Below are 18,895 nucleotides of genomic sequence, written 5' to 3'. Positions count from 1 at the left end.
AGTTGCAAATTCTGAAGAATTCTACTGTGTTGTCTCTACCTAAAATCCCAAGGCATCCTTGCCCACAGACAGTGGGAAAGGGTTGGCTCTGGCTGCCTCTTTCTCCTGGGGATATTGGGTGAATTTCGGGGGAATTCTGGGGTGTGCAGGGGGACATGTGGGTAACTTGGGGCCCTCTAGTAAATACCTTGGGCCCCGAATCCCATCTCCCTGCTGTCTACCCGGGGGTCCCGCATGAGCAAAGGCATCACCAGATGCTACTGGAGGGAACTTGGCTCCCGTAGAGGTTAAGAAGTTTCCTGAAGGTCCCTCGACAAGCTGGTGGCGACATCAGGATGGGAACGCTCAATACCTTAATTTCTAGGGTGTGTTGGCCAAGCGTCTTGGACAGAGAAGTTTTGCTAATAGAAGAATATGGAGAAGAAGGGTAACGGCAGTGGTTCACCTCCCCACCCCCTGCCGTCTTTACACACACACACACACACACACACACACACACACACACACACACGGAAAGAGGAAAAGAAAAAAAAAAATATACGCTCTGGCCCATCCAGGCCCTGCTGATTTCCCCTGTCGGGGTTTAGCTTAATTCAACCTTTTGGCTTGTTTGGTGTGTATGCCAATTTCCTCCTTTCCCAGAAACAAATCGGGATGTTCTTGAACTCATGTACGTTCGCACTTTGCTCACCTCTCTGTTTAACATTTTCCATATGTGTATTAGCCTAGTGGGACGCCAGCTCCCCTGTTCCCAAGACATCCGATGCCTGGGTAATGTTCTCGAGGGTTTCAACCTCAGCAGAATGAAAAGTCTCTCTCTTTTCCTCCTGCCCTTTCATAAACGGGGGCATTTCTTGGGAATCTCATTTCCTTTGTGTGTGAGTCCAATTCTTTCGTTATTAGGGCACGCGGACTGCCCACGTCTTGTTTCTGGGCCTCTGAAATCGCCGTGTCTGCACCCTCAGGAGTGAGAAGGACGCTCGGACTACGACAAGCTTCCGTTCACTGATACAACGCGGGGGTTGACGATTCTGGTTATTTGAATGGTTGTGGCTCAAAGAGCATTGGGGGTGGTTTAACAGTTTACAGATTGGGAAACGGAAGCCCCGAGAGGTCTCATGGCTTGCCCAAGGTCACACAGCTCGTTAGGAGCATTTAACAGACATCCTGAGTCGCCAGGAAAAAAAAAAAAAAATCTGACTTTGGTCCACTTCTGTGAGAGAGCCAAAGAGGAGAGAATTAAATTCACCCCCAAGTTCTAGGCATTGATATGAGTAGCTATAGGCCCAGCGCTAATTATTCATAATTTCTTAGTTGTCGCTTGCCAGTCGGGTGCTGTTTGTAGTGAACACCTTATGGGGAAAACACCTTATGTTAATATTTAGCATCTCTGACACTTATTTATTTAAAAACAAGTAAAGAGTGGCCTAAAATCAATGAGGATAATTTTTTCACACTTGGAGTGAAAAATAAACCATCGTTACATTATTTATTGAACCGGGCAACAGCGAATTGAATATTTACATTAATAAAAGTCCCACGCTCATAATCTTTAATAGGCGCGAAGCGTTTATTTGGAAAATAATAATATTGATCATAACACTGAGAGCTCATGCTTGCTGGATTCCAGACCCCAACAGACCCCAGTAATCTGAGGATCAGTTTCCCAATCTGCAAACTGTAACTATGTGTCACTGATACTGAGCCCCGTTTTCTTTCCACCTGTCCAGAACTTTCTCTGCAACGTGGGGTCCTGTTATTTTGTGAACGGCTGGCGTCTCTCTAGATGAACTCATCCCTGCACAGAAATTCATCCTTTCTTCTGTCGATTATCCAACAAATATTTATTGGCCGCCTAGTATGTGCTAGTCATTGAGCAAGACGGGACAGAAGTCAGGGCACACTTGTCCACATTTCTTTTTTTTTTTTTAATTTTTTTACTGTTTACTTATTTTTGAGAGATAGAGCCTGAGCAGAGGAGGGGCAGAGAGAGGGACACTTAATCCGAAGCAGGCTCCAGGCTCTGAGCTGTCAGCACAGAGCCCGACGCGGGGCTCGAGCTCATGAACTGTGAGATCATGACCCGAGGCGAAGTCAGACGCTCGAACTGCTGAGCCACCCAGGTGACCCTGTACACATTTCTGACCAGGTCTTGGTTGGAAGTAGTTTGTCCTCTCCTGAGTCAGGCTAGTGACCCCAATTTAGTTTAGAAAATGTGGTCACTGGGGTACTTGGGTGGCCCGGTCGGTTAAGCCTCCGACTCTTGGTTTTGGCTCAGGTCACGACCCCACGGTTTGTGAGTTGGAACCCTGCGTCAGGCTCTGTGCTGATAGTGTGGAGCCTGCTTGGGATTCTCTCTCTCCCTCTGCCCCTCCCCTGCTCTGTCTCTCTCAAAATAAAAAATAAAATAAAATAAAATAAAATAAAATAAAATGGATGTGTGGTCACAGTAGTTGGGTATGTTTGTCACCATGGCAAGGCAGAGCCAAGGACTGCGATGCCCAATCCAATGACAAAACCCGTATCTTGCCTTTCTTCAGCAGTCCTTGGGTTGTCACCAAAGCTACCCCTCGATGGGCCTTGGGCCTGGAAAGTGACTCCCCTCGTGCGCCCCTTCCGAGGTGAAGGGCTTGGTTCTTTTATTCCTCTGTGGCACTGGCTGTTCTAGAAAGAGGGAGAAGAGCAGTTGACCCCACCCCCTGCTCTCATGGAGAGCGCAAGCAGGTGGGGGGCCCTACTTCCAGTTACCGCTCTCACTCACGCCCTGTACCCTCCCCTGGGATGCTGGGGCCGGGACTCTGCAAACCTCACTTCTGCTTTGCCAGTGGCCTAGGCTTGGGCTCTGCCGACCCCGTGGGGAGGCAGCCGTCCAGTCTGTTCCTTCCAGTCTGCTTCCACTTCCTGCGGCCGTCCCCCAGCACTGCGGTCCCCCTGCAACAGTGGGGGCCTTCCTGTAGCGACAGCCGGGTCCCCTCTGTACTTTGCCGTTGGTTTGCTGAGCCTGCTTCGTCACGAGCCCCTCGGAGACACCAGCTGGGAGGTCTCCTCACCAGAGGTCAGGGGACCTGCTCTGTGGGAGCCGTCTCTGAGCTCAGGGTTTTCAGCCAAGTGCTGGTTCCACGGGGTCCCTTCTCTAAGCTTCTAAATGCCAATAATGCTGGCATCTTCCCTCGATTGTCCAATCCCAGGGTTGGCAGAGACCCCCTGCAATTACTACCTCCCAGATCACTTAGTGTCACCTTCCCAGTTACCTGGTTGGCAGTTCTCTACGTTGAATTCTCCCTGTTGAGACAACTGGGGATTTCTGTCTCCCAGTTGAACTCTGACCGACGAGGCCGGTAATCACAAAATCCCACATCTATCTATCTATAAATGGTGGTTGTGTCGTTAAGGGAAGGTTCAGGATGCCAGGAGAGCATAGATGGGGAACGTGGGGGTCAGGGAAAACGGCGCTAAAGGAGAGTGAGTGAGAGTGAGTAGAGGAAGGCGGGGAACAGTGTTGAGTCAAGGAACAGCATGGACGAGAGCAGAAAGAGAGAAGGTCAGTGGCTCAGGTCAGTGAGCGCAAGGCTGGTGAGTCTGGGTCGGGGAGGGAGGTCGTGGACCTGCGGACAGAGAGCAAGGTGGGCCCCAGAGCACGGGAGGGCACGCAGGCCAAGTTACCATCTGGTTTCAGCGGAAGGGAAATGTGTAAGCCCTGAGGGTTTCAGGCACGATCCTCTCTGAGTTGAGAGACACTAGAGCAAGACAGTGCGTGCGTTTTGCCCTCACAGCACAGCTCAGCGAGGGCTCCCAGCATTTCATGCGTTAAAAGCCACATGTGGCTGGTAGCTGCCATATTGAAGGGCAAGACCACCTAGGCTCACATTCCAGTTCTGCCCCTAATTAGCTGCTTAACCGAATTCCTGCAGCAGTCTGTTTTCTCCTCTGTAAAGTGGAAATAACAATAGGGCCCACTTAATGATACTATGGAGAGAACTGAATAAGTCAATACATTTAAAGAGCCCAGGACATACTGTAACAATTATACTCATAATGATTTTAAAACAACCATTACCCTGGCAAAGGCAGAGAATCGATTGGAAGGGCCAGGAGTGGTCATAGGGAGATGGGTTAGATATTTGTTGCCGGCCTCTTCTCCTTAAAAGGGATTTGGGTGGGGGGGGGGGGTTAGAGGAGAGGATGTTTTCCACACTGAGGCTTGGGTCGCATCATTCCCACCCAGCCCCCAGAGGGATCACGGAGTCTTAGGGTGGTTTCTGAAATCTGGGGTCCACTTCTGTCTCTCTCGCCGTCATTTGTGGGGGGGCGGTATTTGGGGCAGACTCTGAAGCTCATACAAAGGGAGAGACGTGGACATTCCTCATTCTGGAAGGGAGTCTTGGGAAGGAGCGTTCTGGATTCACAGAAGACTGGTAGAGGGCTGTTCCAGTGCAATCAGACAAAAATGGTCGTTATGTTGCGAGCACGTTGCCAACAGGGCCAGACTCCATGCAGCCGAGCTGACTTGCTTCCAGCGGGGGCCAGATGGGCCCCTCTGCTTGACAAGACGGGCAGTGGTGGTACCGATCTCCTACCTTCTAACGCGGGGTACACACACATACCCCGAGCTCTGGCCTGGGGACTTCAGGGAAAACAGGGACTTCTCCAGGATTCGGAGAGAAAATAAACGCTCTCTCCTCTTGACCCCATCTGGACTCCCTCCTCCCACCCGAGAGGTGATAATTAGTGAAGGCTTAACACCTCTCCTGTATCTTTATATACCCAGACCTGGGTGGGGGGTGACAGGAATTCTCTACACACCGCGGAGAACATTTGCCCTGGGCGTCGGGCAGGCCGGAGGAAGTCCCTTGGGTTTTGACTCTTCCTGGCTAGCCGAGAGGAAGTGGCTATGAGGGCAGCTACCTGGGACAGAGCCATGGGATCAAGACTTCGCCCTGACCCAGTCCACACCATCAGGGTTGGAAGGTTCAGCCTGGGTAGCGCTTCTTAGAGAAGAGGAAGTGGGCTTTTCTGTTTTAAGTCCCCCAAATGGCACCTGCTAGTGGCTTCCCTAGCTCTTAGACGAAGGTGGTATTTTTTTTCCAGAACTAGAAATGCTCAGCATTGTCAGTTCTCTGCTGCCCCCTTAGATACCACCTCCTGCCCCGCTTTGCTCTGGGCAACCGTCACACATTCCTTCTTTCCATGTCATGGGCCTCAGGGCCTTTGCATGTGCTATTCCCCACATCTTGACTCTGTTTCCTTTCCCTTCCTGATCTTCACCTCTGCACCTGAGTTTAGGTCTCAGCTCAAATGTCACCTCTTTCATGAAGATTTTAAATAACAGTATTTACCAGGGTGGACTAGTGAAATAAATTAAGGCACAAGCAGACAATGGAACATGATGAAGTTTTATAAAAGAGGGAGAAGCTCTTTCCATATGAACAGGGAATGGTTTCCAAGCAGAAAGATGAATAGAAAGAAGAAAGAAAGAAAAAAAAGAAAGAAAGAAGAAAGAAAAAAGAAAGGGAAGAAAGGAAAAGAAAAAAGGAAGGAGGGAAGGAGGGAAAAGAAAGAAAGAAAGAAGAAAAGAAAGGAAAGAAAAGAAAGAAAAAGAAGGAAGGAGGGAAAAGAAAGAAAAAAAAGGAAGAAAGAAAGGAAAGAAAGAAAGAGAAAGGAAGGAGGGAAGGAAGGAAGGAAAAGAAAGAAAAGAAGGAAAAAGGAAAGAAAAGAAAGAAAGGAAAGAAAAAAAGAAGGAAGGAGGGAAGGAAGGAAGGAAAAGAAAGAAAAGAAGGAAAAAGGAAAGAAAAGAAAGAAAGGAAAGAAAAAAAGAAGGAAGGAGGGAAGGAAGGAGGGAAAAGAAAGAAAGAAAAGGAAGAGAAAGGAAGGAGGGAAGGAAGGAAAAGAAAGAAAGAGGAAGGAAATAAAGAAAAGAAAGAAAAAAGAAAGGAAAAAGAAAAAGAAGGAAGGAAAAGAAAGAAAGAAAAGAAAGGAAAGAAAAGAAGGAAAGAAGGATGGAAGGCTGGAAGGAAAAGAAAGAAAGAAAGAAAGAAAGAAAGAAAAAGAAAGAAGAAAGAAAAAAGAAAAGAAAGGAAAAAAGAAAAAGAAGGAAGGAAAAGAAAGAAAGAAATAAAAGAAGGAAAAAGGAAAGAAAAGAAAGGAAAGAGAAAAAAGAAGGAAGGAGGGAAGGAAGGAGGGAAAAGAAAGAAAGAGAAAGGAAAGAAGGAAAAGAAAGAAAGAAAGAAAAAAAGGAAGAAAGAAAGAAAAGAAAAAGAAGGAAGGAGTGAAGGAAGATGAAGGAAGAAAGACAAGAAAAGAAAAGAAAGGAAAAAAGAAAAGAAAAAAAAAGGAAGAAGGAAGGAAGAGAAAGACGGAGAGGGAGGGAGGGAGGAAGAAAAGAAAGGAAAGAAAAGGAAGGAAGGGAGGAAGGAAGAAGAAAGAATAAAGGAAAAGAAAAACATAGAATATAGTGCATATAGTCTACCATTTATGTAAAAATGGAAACATACACATATTATAATAAATAAATAAATAAATAAATAAATAAATAAATAAATAAAAGTAAATATTTTCTGCACTGGGCATAAACTAAAACAAGACACAGAAGCAGAGTGAGGAAAGTCAGCCTAGAGTTAAAGGCACAGCCTCCAAGGTATATTCCTTCCGTTTCGATCCCGGTTTGCCGCTCACTGGCTGTGTGAGTTTGGGCACATGACTTAACCGCTCTGTGCTTCTGTCCCTTCATCAGTAGAGTGGCTCCGATGATAGAGTGCACCTCCTATTATTTTTTGTCCTTTTTAAAAATATTGGAACCTGCAAGTAAGTATGTTACCGACTTAAAATATGTGAAAGCTAAAATAAACTAAATTTTAAAATGTACACCATCATGGTGAAAATTATATATGTATATGTGTGTGTGTGTATGATTTCATGTAAATTTTATATTTTCTGTGTACCTTTTTATAATAATATTTCACACACATTTCTAAACCTGCTTTGTCCCTTAATATTCTGAACTATAGAAAGGTTTTCAGGGTCACTCGGGTGGCTCAGTCGGTTAAGCTTCCCGACCCTTGATTCCGGCTCAGGTCACATGAGCTCAGCATTCATGGGATCGAGCCCTGTGTCAGGGTCTGTGCTGAGAGCCCAGAGCCTGCCTGGGATTTTCTCGCTATCCCTTCTCTCTCTCTCTGTCCCTCCCTTGTTTCCATCCTCTCTCTCTCTCTCTCTTTTTCTCAAAATAAGTAAGTAAATATTTAAAATATATAAAACCTGAACAAATCAAATTAAAAAGTTTTCAGGTATTCTGTGCCCCTTCCTTAGAGGCCACCGGTATCTACCCTGAAATATTCGATGCGCGCATTTTCACACACACACACACACACACACACAGCCTTGCTCTCCTCTCCCCTGACCTGGTCCCCGCTGGAAACGTTCACTCCCCCAAAGCGCGTGACGTTAGCGGCTCTCCCATGGTGCCGTGGAAACCACGGGCACAGGTGGTGGCCTGCCACGGGGCACCCCAGACACCCCGGAGCTGTGATGCGTCAGGTGCCAAGAGCCCTAAATTCACCCGCGTGGCTGATGCGGTTCAACCGGGTTCCATGGGGAAGGACGTGGAAGGCTCTGGACGAGTCTGCCTCACGGAGCCCCGGCCCTCGCCCGAGCGCACACTGACTCGGTGCGACAAGTGGCTGAGCAGCTTTGATTAATTAAATATTTCACCCCGAATTTGCAAAACGTCGTCTCGGGCCGAGTCCGCGTAACGCCTGTGACGCTGGGCTAATTAGCTTAGCAGGTCCTCTGGCTGGTGCGCTGGTGTGTGTAACTCGTAGGCAGGCAGAAAAAGCCGGTTTGGGAAGGGAGGGGGAGGGTTTGGGATTTGGCTGGCGTGCCCTTTTGTATGGCACTAAGCGAAAGAATCCTCCCGGGCATCTTGAAAATATAGGAACTCCGAGTGTGTCAGCCTTACTACGTGCTAAGTAGTTTCCAGGGCTTACCATCTCATTTAATCCTACACAGAAGGCAGCAAGTAGGACGTTTCAGTTGCAAGGCCTAGAAAACCCAACTCTGGTTGGCTTGTGCCAAAAAAAAAAAAAAAAAAAAAGCGTGATTGCAAACGATGTGCTTGTCAATTACTACTGGCTTCTGGAACTGAAACGTCCGGGAGCAAACCAGCTTCAGGAACGACGGGATCCAGGACCCGGCTGTCTCCGGGGCCCTCACTGATTCCATCTCTCTGGCCTTGGTGCTTTTCTCACGCGGGGTCTCTCTTCAAGGGCCCAGGTGGCTGCAGCACATCTGATCTTTACTTCCTCCCAGCTTCGAATCCCAGAGAGACAGGGTAACAGTCTCTTCCAGAAGCCAGAATGTCACGATAGCCCACTGTGTCTTAGAGGGAGGGTTCTGTGTCCATTTTCGAGCCGATCGCTGTGACCAGGGGCGGGGGAGGAGGGGGGTGATGGTTTAGGCTAACCAGGGCCCCTTCCTGCAGCCAGGGTGTGCAGAAGGCCACATCCCAAACCACACGGCTAAGCACGAGAAAGAGCTGTTTCCCGACGCAAGTCAGGCTACTGCTTTTCGGAGAGGCGAATGGCTATTGACAGCGGATGTCTATAGCAGAGAGGTTTTACGAAAATCCCCACGTTACAGTTGAGAAAACGAAGATACAGGAAGGTTAAATTACTTGTCCAAAATAACGTTATGGGCGTCTGCATTGATTTCAAGTTGGCTTTTACTTAGAAGCCCGTGCCCTTGAAGGTGACCTCGTACGGCCCTCCCGTCTGACCCGCTTGCAAAGCCCATCTGTTTCATCACCTGATTATCATCGTTTTGATCCATCAAGTTCTCATCCGTAGGCCTTGATCTTTGGCTTTCTGCGCAGTTCGCTGTGTTTAAGCGGTGGAGACGCTTGTAGGCAGAATGTATGATAGGAATCATTTTCTTACCCGATATACCACATGACCTGGTCATTTGTGAATGTTCTGCGTTTCTATTTATTTATTGATTTATTCGTGTATTTAATTTTATTCTTTCACGTTTATTTTTGACACAGAGACAGAGCATGAGCGGGGGAGGGGCAGCGAGCGAGGGAGACACGGAACCCGGAGCGGGCTCCGGGCTCCGAGCTGTCCGCACAGAGCCAGACGCGGGGCTCGAACCCCCTGACCATGAGTTGGACGCTCAACTGACAGAGCCACCCAGGCGCCCCTGTTCTGAGTTTTTAAAAATGCATTCGATTTCCAAGACGAAGCGTGTAGCAAACACATAATGATGATCGTGTCAAGAGGCACATCAAACACACGAAGACCGTAGGAGTTACCTCGTGCAGGGCTGTCTGTTAAGGGCGCCTACGTTCCACGTGCGAAAAAGCTCCGTTAACGCAGCGGCCACGATTATGCCAGGTAGATTATTACACAGCTAAAGAAGCAGAGGTCCAGAGAGGTGAAGCGACTTGCCCAAAGCCACGTAGCAAGAAAATACCAGGGTGGAGATTCACACCCAGTCCGTCTGACCCGAGGCTCTCATCGCATCGAGCTTGCGATTTCATTGGCATGGTTTGCGCGGGATAAGGCGACGTCGAGGGGAGAAAAGAGTCGTAGAAACAAGAAAAATAAGTAAATCTTCGTGCCGGGGCTTATGCCATGAGACATGCCCAGGGGAGGCACCAGGGACTGGCAAGTAGATTTACACGCGCAAATCCTTGCAGTGAGAATAAGCCTGCAGTGCCCCCTCCGGGGTAGGGCAGGGGTCTCATCTGAGGAGTAGCGGAAAAATCCGTTTGGAATGTATTGCCAGCCCACTGTGATCCCCTCACTCCCGGCTAAGGGCCCCGGTGGGTGTCTTATGCCCGGCAAGGCTGTACTCCTTGACCTTCCTCTAGATCTAGACGGTTCCCCAAGATGTGCCGGTGAGAGTCCCCTCCGTGATAATTTAGGGTTGAGAGACAGGAATCGAAACACACACACACACACGCTCACACACTTACTCATGTGCATACTGACTGACTCACCCTCTCTCAGGGTTGGACCAATGGTTGGACCATTGGTGGGACCAATGACATGTGAAGTTGGGCACCGTGGGGTGGCCCACGATGCGGGGAAAGACGTGGAGTCTGTTTCCAGTGAAAGGGAAAGGAGTAACAGCAGCCCACGGAGAGCAACAGAGGCAGGGGTGGGCAAGGGCCCCCCTGGGTCCCTGAGGGCCTTTTTCCCTATTTTCCTTTGCACAAGCTCAGGTGCATTCCGATCTTATGGCTCCCCAAAACCGCCTTGGAATGATTCATTCTGCCTGAGCAACCTCAATCAGATTTCCATCACTTACAACCCCATGAGTCTGACCCACCCACCTGGCTTGGCCTTCAGGGCCCAGCTTCTCTGCCCAGAACTGGGCCAAGTCCACAGACAAAGGGATGTGCGGGGCGGGGGGGGGGGGGGGGGGGGGGGGAATCCCTTCAGGGCAGACCTTCTCTCTAACTCTCAGACTCAGCTGGCACTGTGGTTTCAGACGGCAGCCCACGGGAGCCCTGCCCGATGGGGCCAGGCGAACCAGCGTGGATGTCCTCCCCACCCCGGCCTGAGGTCAGCGAAACCCAGGCCAGCGATTTCCCTCTGTCAGCAGCCCAATTGATCATTTTCTCAGGCTGCCTGAGTTACTCCGGTTCCCGAGCCTCAGATGTTCGCAGTGGAAGCCTGTCTGTCTCTCCTCCTGGATGCCCTGGGGCCTTGTTAAACCTCTCTCTTTGGCTCAAGAAGTCAATGTCCAGCCTAAGAAATGGCCCCATTTCATAATCCATCTGGGGGGTGTGGGGCAATATTCAAATCCCTGGTGTGGCCACCGGAGTCTTGCTGTCTCTCTTTAGGGCTGATAGTTAAAAATTCATGGTTATTTTCAAAGGAGAAAAAAATGCTTCAACTCCTTTCCTATTTGCAAACGTTCCCTTTTCTGATTCAAAATCAAACTTTTGTCTAGACAGGCGAGGGCTTTTTTTCTTTTCTTTTCTTTTCTTTTTTTTTTGCTGACATATATTGCCAGCTCAGAAACCTTGAGGTTTTCCAAATGCAACACCCCCGCCCCTTCCTGGCGGCCGCTCTCCAGCACCCTGTTCCTCCCAAACACATCCTCTCGGCAGCTCAGAGCAGACCCAACTGGGTGGAGAAGACCGAGGTGGACATTGGCACGTTCCTCCTTTGGCTTGGCCATCTTCCTTAGCAAGTTATCTGCACTGGCAGGCCATGCTAACCACCTGGCCAGTCGAGCTCTGCTTCAGTGTCTGAAACAGCTATCGAAAGCCGCCCTCGTCGCCCAATAGCGGCTGCTGTCTTTTTCTTCCCGTCTTCCAAGGAATACGTGTCCATCGTAGAAAAATTAGTAATTGGATAAACCCTAAATAGAATAGTAGATCTCATAATCCTATCCTTCTAAAAGTTTTCTTTCTGTCTGTCTCTTTCTCTACACACACACATGCGCGCACGCAAAAATTCTACCCATAGAAGTCTCAAAGTCTTATCCCGAACCATGATAAGTCTCAAAACTTATCCCGAACCTTGGCGGGTTGAGCAATGCAAAGTCGTTATCTCACAGCTTCTGTGGGCCACCAGGAATTCAAGAGCAGCTTGTCTGAGCAGCTGTGGTACAGGATCTCTCATTGTAGTCAGAAGCTGGCTGGGGCCGCGGTCTCATCTGAAGGCTGGACTGGACCTGGACGCTGGGCTGTCAAAATGGCACACGCACGTGGCTGTTGAGTTGGTACTGGCCGTCGGCGGGAGACCTCGGTTTCTCACCCGTGGTCTCTTTCCTTCCGTAGGCTGCTTAGGTGTCTTCGCAGCATGGCAGTCGGCCTCTCCCGGAGCGAGTGATCCAAGCCAGCAAAGCGGAAACGGCAGTGGTGTTTTCGACTTACGCGTGAAGTCATACTTGACCGCTTCTGCCACGTTCTGCTGGCCACGCCGACCAACCTTGGTGCACTGTGGGAGGAAACTATCCAAGGTGAGGAGGCGAGGGTCATTAGAGGCCGTGTTGGTGGTCGGCTACCATTGTATAAATCTATAACATCCTGTAATGCGGACGCTTTTAAAAAGCTGACATTGTAGCACACATACCAGCTCACCAGCCTTGTGAGTGGGTCACCTTGGAGCGATTCGGCAGACCACTTTGGAGCAGTGAGGCCTTGAGAAGGAGGTTACAGTCCCAACAACGTCTGACGGCGACTTCATGGGAAATTCCGAGCCGGAACAGACGAGCCCAGCCACTCTCAAGTTCCTGCCCTACAGAAATTGTGAGACAAGAAACGTCTCTTATTTTTTAAGCTGCTAAGTTGCCATGACTTGCAGTTTTCAGGATCAGTGGATCGTGATCACCTCCGACCATAAATTTTATAGCATCATTTTTAGCGGGTCCCTCGGGGTGTGGTTAGAAAAGTGTGTTTATGTGTGTGGACGTTTCAGGTGGCCCCAATAACTGGCCGACACTCAAGAATTGCGGGGGGGAGTGGGTAAGATAGCTGTGAGAGATTATTGCTGGCCCCCGTATTTCAAGCTCTCTTCTTCTTGAGAGCAGTTGAGGGATTACACTTTCCCGCTCACCTGAAGTTAATGGCGGGCATGTGACTCGCTTGGCCTGTGAAATGTCAGAGAAAGGGACAAATATCACTTCCAGGTGGAAGCATTTAATTGCCAGTGCTCAGCTTTTGTTGTTTTAAGCCACGGAGCTGAGAGTGGGGTTTTTTTTGTTACCGCAGCACAACGTAGTTCACCCTGACTAACACAGGGTGTGGGGCAGAAGGAGAGCCAGGGTTCCTTCGAGGTTGAGCCGGGAAGCACCTGCTGTCAGATCCATTCTGTGGCCTTCCTTTGCTCTGCTCTGTGTCTCGGGGATCGCCACTGCAAGCGGTCGCCACCAGCTTTTCCCATCACTTTGTTTCTGCTGGTGGGACTCATGATGTTGTGGAGGGCGGGAGACGAGAGGTCATGATATGTCTTCTCCTCCATTTAAAAAAAAATTTTTTTAATGTTTATTTGTTTCTGAGACAGAGAGAGACAGAGCATGAGCAGGGGAGGGGCAGAGAGAGAGGGAGACGCAGAACCGGAAGCAGGCTCCAGGCTCTGAGCCATCAGCACAGAGCCCGATGCGGGGCTCAAACTCACGAACCGCGAGATCATGACCTGAGCTGAAGTCGGACGCTCAACAAACTGGACCACCCAGGCGCCCCTCTTCTCCATTTTTGGCTCAGGTGCTAACCCTGGTAGGAACTGTGTCTTCTCGTCTTCAGTGCCCTGCCAGGCCTGCTGTGGTTCCAGCTCCCACTAGAAGTCCCCGACCCGGTGGTGACATCTCCTCTTCTGCTCCTCCAGCCTGGGGGTGGCGGTAACCCCCTTGCTGTTGCTGGCCTCTGCTTTCCTCACCATCCCCCTGGGCTTCTCGGATCTTCCATACCTTGCGTAACCAGTTCCCCGCATTAAAGGCCCTCAGTTTCCATCCACAGTTGGACCCTGGCCGATACCGAGGGCCAGCTCTGCGCTGGGACCTGTAGAAACGCGGAGAGCGAAACAGCGGAGAATCAGGCAGGGCAAGGTCTGCCCCGCGGACCCACGCGCTGATGGACAAGACAGACTTGCAGGGCGATTGGTCCACGAAGGGGCAGTACAGAGGCGTGGGGGCTCTAACGTGGTCTTGGGGGCGTGGAAAGGCCTTCTTGAGTTGGGAGCGTTTTCATGCTGAGATCCGAGGGCTGGACAGGAGGTAGGCATGAGGGACGTCTGTGGCATTCCCGGGCTGGGAGGCAGGGGCCGGGGCCTTTGGCAACTACCATTAGCGACATCAGCCAGCAGGGCGAGGTTGGGCTGCTCCCTGCCTTCCCTCTTTCTTGGCCCTTGTGCTCATCTGGCTTCTCGTGATTGATCACCATTGCATGTGGGTGATCTGGAGTCAGCCGCAGACATTTCTGAGTAGTAGTTGGCTCTGCATCTGAAGTGGCAATGACTCCAAGAGAAGAATGTCCTAATCATATTGGGTTCTTGGCTCCTTTGAGAAAATGCCTAGAGACTGTGGGGGAGACTGGCCAGAGAGCACACTGTCAAATAAAATATTCTCTTCTTCTTCTTCTTCTTTTTTTTTTTTTTTTAAGAATCTGTCACCTGACGTGGGAGAGAGCACCCGGGGAGAAAATACGTACAATGGATTTTGCAAAATATGTGAGAAACGAAGAAGAGGGAGTGAGTGACCGCCCACGTCATCAGGAAAGGTTTCTCGGAGGAAGCAACATGGACCTGGGTATTGAGGGATGAGTAGGAGTTTGCTAAGGAGAGGCTGATGACATATTCCAGGCAATGGAAATAACATACAAAAATAGAGAGCTGAGAATAGTAGCTTAAAAAGTGTTAAAACATGTTATATACAGAGATTTGTGGGCTGAAGCATAAGGAGCTCAAAGTAGGGGGGTGTATGTATAAGAAGAAGGTGGGAGGGTAGGAGAGGGCCAGATCATGAATGGCCATAAGTACCAGGCAAAAGAATTTGGACCCAGATATTTTCGGACCTTAGAATAGGAAACTACTGGGGTGTCTGGGTGGCTCAGTCGGCTGAGCATCTGACTTCGGCTCAGGTCATGATCTCATGGTTCGTGGGTTTGAATCCCGCGTCGGGCTCTGTGCTGACAGCTCGGAGCCTGGAGCCCGCCTCGGATTCTGCGTCTCCCCCTCTCTCTCTGCCCCTCCCCTGCTCATGCTCTTTCTTTCTCAAAAAATAAACAAAAGAAAACGAAAAGAATTGGTAGCCACTACAACCGGTCCGCAGTTTAGAAAGACCAACATGGCTGTTTTGCACAGAAAGGATCCATTTTTCTGTTCAGCAAGTATATATCAAGGGTCTTCTATATGTCAGGCACGTTACTAGGTGCTGGGAAGAGCTGTGAATAAGACAAGTAAGCAATCTATCCTTTTGAGTTTTGGTTCTAGTGTTCTGGTGTAGGAGACAGATAATAAGCAACATAATTTACGTGTTATATCATACATATTATATATGATTTCTACCTGAATATAACAATGCATTATATTTCTAGATTATATAAACATTATATATTTATTTATGTTTATATTTAACATATTTATTATACGATGTATTTATTGTATCGTATAAATATACAAATATAACGTGTAGAAATTTTAGCGGTGATCGTGTGCTGAGTGCTAAGAAGGCAAATTAACAGGGCAATGTGACAGTGAGAGCTGAGGCCTATTTACATAGTCAAGGGCCCGCCTAGGGGATCTGGGGACAGGGAGGAGGTTCCAGGAAGAAGTTTCTTTGAGATGAAGCTCCTGCCCGTGGAAGGAGATGGGACGGAGTGGGGGACAGAGTGGAATTAGTGGGAAATGAGGTGATATATGGGGGTGGCGAGGGGGTTGGGAGACCGGGGAAGATGACGGCCTCCAGACTACATTTCCCAACCTCCTTGCAGGTGGGGGGGGCCAGGAGACTGAGTTCTGTCCAATGGAATGCCGTGGGTCCCTTCTAGGTCTGACCTCTTACACGTCCCATAGAATCTTCCATGCCTTCCTGTGCTCTCCCGCCAGTCAGATGCACGGTGTCCCGGCAGAGGACTCATGCCCTGGGACAGGCGTTCTCAGCTACTGCCATTGTGGACCCAATAATTCTGGCTGTGGGGGACCGTCCTCTGTCGTGAAGGATAGTTACTAGCATCCCTGGCCTCTTAGCACCTAGATGCCAGCTGTCCCTGCCTCCAGTTCTGACAAATATCCCCCCAAATATCTCCAAATGCTGCCGAATGTCCCCGTAGGAGACGCCCTGCTGGCTCCCGTGGCCCTTGGCATAAATGAGACATGACCCTTTCCCGTGTCAAGACAGAGACTTGGGGGCTGTGTGTTACAGCAGCTTAACCCACCCTGAGACGTCATTCCCTTCTGGAGCTTCTCTGGAGTCTGGGCTGGAGTTATTTGGAATTTTCACCCGTCAGAGCTCTGGGAAAGCCGGAGATGGCCAAGAAAGAGTGAGATAAGAGGGGGGTTGGGGACGAATGCTTAGGAACAGGACATTTCAAGCTGTGGACAGAGGAGGAGGAGGGATTCCCCGGGGGGTGGGGGGGAGGCTGATGGCAGGAGGCGGGAAGACAGATCAGATGGAGAAAAGCTTGGGAGCCCGGCAGGGAAGGTGGGAAACAGAAACCTAGTTGGGTTACCAGCTATCAGGGGCGCGTTAAATCTAAAATCAGGTCAAGTAAATAACGATCAACATGGAACAAAGGCATTCAAAGGTCAGGCAGCTGGTTCCAGTCTTGGCACATTCCTTGGTTCTGAGGCAAGCCTCTCTGCTTTCCCAACTTTGTATCTTTTTCCAGTAAAGACTGTGTCCTTTCCAGCCGGGGCGGGAGAAACGAAGCAAAATCTATATAAGGCTTTCGCGGGGCTCCCGCCCCCTTTCTGCCCAACGCCGGCCCCCACAGAAAGGTGTTGTATGAATAAGAAATACTGCCATTACCAAGTGCTCAACAAGTGTTTGATAAGGATCAGAGGAAGGCTGGGACCCTTCAGGGCCACTGCAGTGGGGGGACAGCCTGATTCTATCTTTGTGTTTCAAGAAAGGTTTGTAAAGGAAGCTGGGTGGCAGAGGCTTGCTGGGATGGTTTTAAAAATGAAGGAAATTCCCCATTTCCTGGTTGTAAGAAAATCTGGGTGGAACAAGCCTTGAATGAGGTGATCAAGGTTCCGACTTTGATGTCGGATGAATGACAATGATCTCCGAGGCAGGAACACAATGTAATGAACTCGCCCCGCTTTTCCATGAAAAACAAGATCACTGAAGGGGCCCTGGGCTGGAAAACAAAGACTCTGGCTTGCAAGGCCTCCAGGAGGAAGGCCTGGGGCTGTTCTCAGCCGGTGGCTTGTGGGAAATGAAGACTCACACGAGGGCCTGGGCCAAAGTGGCGGGTCCTTGCTGGGTTTTGTGGCCGTCCCTGGGCTCTCCTGCTACTGTTACTGTTTAGCAAACGCTGAAGGAAGAAGGGTTCCTCTTCAGAAGTCAGGTTTCAGAGACAGGAGAGGGTGATGCTTAAGCTGGGTTTTGAAGGGTAAGGAGGAGTTGCTGAGTAGGCGGTATGAGGGAAGGGCATTCGAGGCACAGGGAACAGCGGTGCAAAGTCATGGAGCTTTGAAAGAGTGCACGGTTCGTGGCCACTACAAATGAGGCAGGACTTCGGAGGAAGAAAGTTCGAGAAGCAGTGGGAATAACAAGCCAGGAATGTAAACAGGGTCTTTTGGACCAAACTGTGACGTTTGTTCTGAAGGCAATAGGGAGCCACTGAAGGATTGTGAGTAAGGAAGTGATGTGACCAGGCTTGCGTTTTGGCAGAAGCACCCTGGCCCCTGAGCAGAGGACAGCCTGGGAGGGTAATCCTAGAGAGGTGAATCCAGAGATGACATCCCAAACGACCCCGCGGGAGGGGTGAGTGGCTGGAAATATGGAGCCAGCGTCCAAGCCCCTTCTACAAAGCTGCCTACGACGTCTTGCCTTGCCTGGAGGCTGGTGCAGAGCCTCCGGGGAACCGCGTTTCAGTTGTTGTCAAGTGCACTTGAAAATATGCAGCTGAGTCAGGTGGCCAGAGTCAGGGCCCCGGGGTTTACTGGAGGTCTGAGAATAGGCTAGAGCAAGCATCAATCGGCTACCCAGTTTCCCCAGCGAGCGACTGCTATGGTTTTGCACACACACAGGGCCGTGAGCCTGCTCATGGCACACGGGGGCCGGGGGGGGGGGGGGTGGTAACTAATTCAAAGGGGGAAGGTCAGCCTCCAGTTCCCAAACTGCCAGCTCAAGAGTAAGAAGCAAATCGTGTTGGTGAGGAAGCCAAGTCTCGAAGATGAACAGGTCCAATGTTTGTCTTTTTAGCCTTGGGGAACCCTCTGCCTCTGTCTGAGCCTCAGTTTCCCAATCTGAAGAGTGGGCATACACGCGGCGTGAGGAAAATGTTCCCTCGGTATTTCCCGCTACTCTTGGATGCATGCTGTCTTGAAAAACGAGCGTCATTTTGGCTTTTTAAAAAAAACTTAATTTCTCTAATGGCAATTCTGTCTCCACATGTCACCTTGTTTTTTTTAATTTTAATTTTAATTTTTTTTAATTAACCAGTCTCCCCGACGAGCAGGTTGTCAACGATGCCTGGGTACATTCCTCTGTTAACAGAGAGGCGTGGAGTTCAGTCAAAGCCTTGGTAATCTGTGTCAGCCGAGGTTTTCTAGAGACAAAACCAGTGTGTGTTTGTGTGTGTGTGTGTGTTAAAGGATTTATTTGAAGGTGTTGGTTCACGTAGCTGTGGGGGGCTCGCAAGTCTGTAATCTATAGGACAGGCCCACAGGCTGGAAACTCTCAGGCAGGGATGGACCCTGTAGGCTCGAGGCAGCATTTAATACAATTAAGCGGAAAGGATGATGGAATTTTAAAAGGAACTAGGAACCCACCAGAAAGGTTTTCATACGTGCACTGGAAACGCCTTGGGATGTTCTCAGCAGCACACAACTTGAAAACTTAAATACCCGCCCACAGCACAATGGAGAAATTAACACACACACACACACACACACACACACACACACACAGATTCTCACTGTGGAATACTATATACCTGTGAAAATGAAATGGTGCCCCAAGCAACTTCTTAGATAAATCACACACGTAATAGAGGGAAAGTAAGCAGACAAAGAAGAATGAAGCCCTGTGATTCTGTTTACTTAACGTTCAAAGGTACAAACTAAACTGTGGAGAAGGGGTCCTAACAGAGGCCGCCTTTGGGAAGGGTGACGGCCAGGAGGGTGGGTATGAGACCACTTGCCGCGGTCTACACTGCCATCTTGACGGTGGTGACGGGGAAGCGCTCACTTTGCCAAAACTGTCTTAGTGGTGACATATG

The 18,895-nt window shown here is 49.6% G+C and overlaps 1 long non-coding RNA gene across 1 annotated transcript in view; it reads left to right on the top strand.

The window, feature by feature from the left end:
- The window catches only part of LOC122203884, a 44,269-nt gene extending 29,695 nt beyond the window's left edge, over window positions 1-14,574 (top strand). The window contains exons 3-4 of the long non-coding RNA XR_006195383.1: window positions 11,789-11,970; window positions 14,108-14,574. This is a non-coding gene — a long non-coding RNA (uncharacterized LOC122203884). The remainder of the gene's footprint in view (window positions 1-11,788; window positions 11,971-14,107) is intronic.
- The last annotated feature ends 4,321 nt before the right edge of the window (window positions 14,575-18,895 follow it).

This window comes from Panthera leo, chromosome D3, assembly GCF_018350215.1.
Source record: "Panthera leo isolate Ple1 chromosome D3, P.leo_Ple1_pat1.1, whole genome shotgun sequence".
Taxonomy (NCBI): Eukaryota; Metazoa; Chordata; class Mammalia; order Carnivora; family Felidae; genus Panthera; species Panthera leo.
This window is presented reverse-complemented; position numbering and strand designations above follow the sequence as displayed.